Source organism: Schistocerca cancellata, chromosome 10 (genome assembly GCF_023864275.1).
Source record: "Schistocerca cancellata isolate TAMUIC-IGC-003103 chromosome 10, iqSchCanc2.1, whole genome shotgun sequence".
NCBI classification, from domain to species: domain Eukaryota; kingdom Metazoa; phylum Arthropoda; class Insecta; order Orthoptera; family Acrididae; genus Schistocerca; species Schistocerca cancellata.
In genome coordinates, this window is record NC_064635.1 from 165,669,834 (window position 1) to 165,675,826 (window position 5,993).

A 5,993-nucleotide genomic window follows, 5' to 3' on the forward strand; every position below is an offset into this window, starting at 1 on the left:
TCGACGGCGATTTGGCGTAGGTTCTTTAGAGTGGTTGGTGGTTCACGTCGTACATAAACAACCCTTTTCAATCTGTCCCAGGCATGTACGACAGGGTTCGTGTCTGGAGAACATGCTGGCTTCTCTAGTCGAGTGATGTCGTTATCCTGAAGGAAGTCATTATCAAGATGTACACGATGGGGCGCGTCCGTGAAGACGAGTGCCTCGCCAATATGCTGCCGATATGGTTGCACTATCGGTAGGAGGATGGCATTCACATATCGTACAGGCCTTCCATGATCACCAGCAGCGTACGTCGGCCCCACTTAATGCCACCCCAAAACATCTGGGAATCTCCACCTTGCTGCGCTCGCTGGACAGTGTGTCTAAGGCGGTCAGCCTGACTCGGTTGCCTCCAAACACGTCTCTGACGATTGGCTGAAGGCATATGCGAGACTCATCGGTGAAAAGAACGTGATGCCAATCCTGAGCGGTCCACTTGGCATGTTGTTGGGCCCACCTATACGGTACTGCACGGTGTCGTGGTTTCAAAGATGGACCTCGCCATCGACGTCGGGAGAGAAGTTGCGCTTCATGCAGCCTACTGCGCACAGTTTGAGTCGTAAAACGACGTCCTGTGACTGCACGACAAGCATTATTTAACATGGTGGCGTTGCTGTCTGGTTTCCCCCGAGCCATAATCCGTTGGTAGCGGTCATCCACTGCAGTAGTAGCTCTTGGGCGGACTGAGCGAGCCATGTCATCGACAGCTCTGTATGTCTTCCATGTCCAAACAACATCGCTTTGGTTCACTCCGAGACGCCTGAACACTTTCCTTATTGAGATCCATTCCTGGCACAAAATAAACAAGCGGACGCTATCGAACTGCGTTATTGACCGTCTAGGCATGGTTGAACTACAGAGAAGTCAAGCCGTGTACCTCCTTCCTGGTGGAATGACTGAAATTGGTCGGCTGTCGGAGCCCCTCCGTTTAATAGGCGCTGCTCATGCATGGTTGTTTACATCTTTGGGCGTGTTCAGTGACATCTCTGAACAGTCAAATGGACTGTGTGTGTGTGTGTGTGTGTGTGTGTGTGTGTGTGTGTGTGTGTGTGATACAGTATCAACGTCTATCTTCAGGAGTTCTAAGAACTGGGGTGATGCAAAATTTCTTTTGATTTTTATACATGACAAGTCTTTGCTACGTGGCACCAGATGTCTCCGCACAGATCGTGCAATTCCCATAAATTACGGTTCAAATGGCTTTGAGCACTATGGGACTTAACATCTATGGTAATCAGTCCCCTAGAACTTAGAACTACTTAAACCTAACTAACCCAAGGACATCACACACATCCATGCCCGAGGCAGGATTCGAACCTGCGACCTTAGCGGTCACACGGTTCCAGACTGAAATGCCTAGAACCGCACGGCCACACCGGCCGGCCATAAATTACGGGCCACAAATTTCTGGGCGTGTTACTGGCACCTGATAGCTTCCCAGACGTATTCCATCGGATCCAGATCAGACGAAATCTATCGCCAAGACATGAGAGTGAATCACAGTCAAGCCTGTATAACCTCGGTGGGACCTTTCTGGCATTGTAGCCCATGGGAGCATAGATGACTGTCCCCATCAACAAAACACTGCCTCAGCAGCCTGCTTTCGTGGTGCGATTCAAGTTTGAAGCAGGCGTATCCCGATACGCCCATCGACCTGGTGTAACGAGGAAAGTCATTCATCCTGCCACGAGGCATATTTCCAACTATCCACTGTCCAATCTCGATGATTTAGTGTACATTAGAATCGTGGCGATCGTCTGGTGCTGGGGCTCATGCTCGACGACGTGTGCTGCACCATCTTGCCATCAGATCTGCCACCGCCAATCTTGCTTTACTCATACGGTAAGCCTCCAACTTCCATGTTTTGTGATGAGGCATGACCGTCCAACATCTTGTCGGCTGCTCAGGCTATACCGTCCTTCACTCATTTCACATCTATATCTACATCTACATTTATACTCCGCAAGCCACCCAGCGGTGTGTGGTGGAGAGCACTTTATCTGCCACTGTCATTACCTCCCTTTCCTGTTCCAGTCGCGTATGGTTCGCGGGAAGAACGACTGTCTGAAAGCCTCCGTGCGCGCTCGAATAACTCTAATTTTACATTCGTGATCTCCTCGGGAGGTATAAGTAGGGGGAAGCAATATATTCGATACCTCATCCAGAAACGCACCCTCTCGAAACCTGGACAGCAAGCTACACCGCGATGCAGAGCGCCTCTCTTGCAGAGTCTGCCACTTGAGTTTGCTAAACATCTCCGTAACGCTATCACGATTACCAAATAACCCTGTGACGAAACGCGCCGCTCTTCTTTGGATCTTCTCTATCTCCTCCGTGAACCCGATTTGCTACGGATCCCACACTGATGAGCAATACTCAAGTATAGGTCGAACAAGTGTTTTGTAAGCCAACTCCTATGTTGATGGACTACATTTTCTAAGGACTCTCCCAGTGAATCTCAACCTGGTACCCGCCTTACGAACAATTAATTTTATTTGATAATTTCACTTCAAATCGTTCCGCACGCATACTCCCACATATTTTACAGAAGTAACTGCTACCAGTGTTTGTTCCGCTATCATATAATCATACAATAAAGGATCCTTCTTTCTATGTATTCGCAATACATTACATTTGTCTATTTTAAGGGTCAGTTGCCACTCCCTGCACCAAGTGCCTATCCGGTGAAGATCTTCCTGCATTTCGCTACAATTTTCTAATGCTGCAACTTCTCTGTACACTACAGCATCATCCGCGAAAAGCCGCATGGAACTTCCGACACTATCTACTAGGTCATTTATATATATTGTGAAAAGCTATGGACCCATAACACTCCCCTGTGGCACGCCAGAGGTTACTTTAACGTCTGTAGACGTCTCTTCATTGAGAAAATGCTATGTTCTGTTTGCTAAAAACTCTTCAATCCAGCCACACAGCTGGTCTGATATTCCGTAGGCTCTTACTTTGTTTATCAGGCGACAGTGCGGAACTATATTGAACGACTTCCCACAGATTCTCACGATAGTAGCACGCGAACGGTTGACCAGTTTCCTCGCATGTGAGATGTTCGTTCCCAGGCTCCGAGCTATAACAATCTGGTCTTTGAGAAGTAGTTTATGTCAGAGTATTTCCCATCTGAAACACTTATCGTCGTCAAATGAGTCCCCAATCATACAATGAAGGCTTTCACGACCGGCCATATAACCCGGAAGAATTATCAACAGCGATTCCCCAATCGTCTCTGCTCTGCTTCTGCAGGGCGAATCAGCTGCCCCTACCTATGGGTCTTATGAAACCTGCAGCTCCTTCAAATACCGTGTGCAAGATTGTCATTCTCTCACTCGCGACATGCAAACCTAGTAGGGAATCTATTGTAGTTTTCGCTAGAGGATGTTGTTTGCGAATTATTCGAGGAAAAGTGATCCTCAAAAGGGTTTTTCTTGAATAACTCGAAAACGGTGGGCTCCAGCGAAAACATATTCCAGTACCAAATTTAGCTATATTAAATTTCCCACAAAAAGGTACTGTTAATTTTTTCTGTAGGATTAATAGCTCGCGCAGAATACCTAAATCTTACACGTGGTATTTGAAGGTGTTGCCAGTTCCACAAAATCCATAGGTGAGTGCAGCTCAGCCACTCCATAGAATTTTCTTACCGCGTCACGTCTGCGCAGCGTCGACAGGCGACATTCATTCTCTCTGGGCCCAATGTTTAGCCTCACAGTGTAGGTACATTTATTTCCAAATATACTATCCGACGACGACGACGACGACGACGACGACGACGACGACGGGGAATGGGCTTTCAGTTGGGTATGCAAAGGGAAAATAAAGAAGCCAGAGAAGGTTATGGATAAAAGTTTGTTAAGGGTTTGCATTGACTAGCAATGAAAGAATGGAAAAGTTGCAAGCAACGTGACTTCGGAGGGACGTTGCTCCATGTTTTGAATTATATCATACACAGAAGAATCTTTGAGCCTGTACCTATTACTGCACTGTAAAGTCGTCTTGTGTTGGTCTCAGTAAACGAATAAACAGGCTGATCAGAGACGAGGGTTTTAAAAAAAATGTTGAGGTGTCAGCACTGGGGTGGGGGATTTGGGTTGACGGTTTATCTATCTTACTCTGCGTAAGTAGAACACTGTTTATGATGACTCGAAAAGGCGGTAACGCAGAGACCAGAGGCACAAACAGGCTGTCCCGGAGGTCGATGGCGGACAGGTCAGTTCCCGAAGTGAATGGCTAACCAAAACCAACTCTAGAGCGTGGCAAAGTCGTCTTAAACGTATTGAACAGTTCAGCGAACAATCAAAATCACAAGCGTAATTCAGGCAAGTCACAGGTCTACTCTTCAGTGCCGCCTAACTATGGGCTTCAAAGTTTAGGATGAGACTGGCTAGCAAGAGGCAGGTTGCGGTATTTACCGGCATACTATAGTCATCGACCCGCTCCTCGTGAGACATGTTGGCAGCGGCGGCAGAAGCAGGGAGCAAGACGCGGCCGGAATACCTGGACCGAGCATGTCTGACGTGTTCTCCCTGCCGATACTCGTACTGGGCGGGGAATTCGAATCTGCCGCATACTATAGAGTGGTGGTTGCGTGGCAGGTTGGGGTGGGGAATGAGCGAGCAGGTGGGGGAGGAGGGGCACAAATTCGAAGGTTGTCTCTGCCGACAGTTTCAACAGTGTACGCAGCCACACTTGTTTCTCGACTACTACCTGCTTTTCACGTTCTTCGACTGTTGTAACCGATGTATGGTTTCCATACAAATTGTAGAAACTCTTTCGGTCAATGTATTTTGTCCTTGATAAGTTCACGTCCCAAAGTGTTCCTCATTTCACAGCCTTAACTGATGTCAAAACGTCTTAAAATGCGATGTCGATGCACAGTTTCTTTTCTCGTTTATCGGAGATACTCTATTAAGTAGGCCAAACGCTTTAAAATAGTGCGTTCGTACATCTGACAACATAAACCAGGGTGTCCTACCTTTTATCTTACCTAAGCCACCTTGGAAGAAGACGAATATTTTTGGGTCGCTCATAGTATACCTAAATTAACAATAACCGCTGGAAAAAAAAGTAATGGACCAATGACGCAATAGCATCGTGCGGCGGAATGTTTACATTGAGAATAATCGGTGGATCCTAACTTAAACCGGGGTTTTTATTTTATTTTATTTTTTTATTTTTTACCGATCCTATGATAAGATGATCATTTCTTGTGTCGTACTGATACTTGCTCTGCACCGTATGCGGCCCGCGAGCAGTAGGTTGAACACTCCTGACGTAAACACTCCCAGCGTACCAATGGACGATATTGCTGTCGGATCCGCATCCGTATCATACAGTCATCTATAAAGTGTAACTGTTTTTGGCAGATAACGTCAACAACCTGCTCATGTTTTAGCCAGTTTTCATTCGAACATCATGTTCTTAAATTAGATGGAAAAGAATAGAGGGACTTTTTTTTTGGCCTTTTGGTTAATGAAACGATGATCGCACTCTATAGAAAATCGATGCGTACAGACTGGCACGTACATGCGGTGAATTGCCGTCCACCATACCAATGCACGGAGATCCTGAGGACGTCAATAAAGACAGCTTAAGCTATCTTGGAGCCGAAAACTTTGACACAAGAATTAAGACAGAGAGTGTGTACGTACAGACATTATTGCTAAACGGCGAAATAGATCAGTCGGGTGGACCATCGCCGGAACCAGTGAAACACGAATATAAAACGATAATTTTCCTATCATATGGTGGAAGGGTTTCTTCAAATATAAGAAGAATTATATACACACACACACACACACACACACACACATATATATATATATATATATATATATATATATATATATATATATATATATATATATATAACTATTGCTACCTAGAATAATTCCGAAAGTATGACGGGAGCTGAAACCTTTGTGGGACAAATGGGGCAA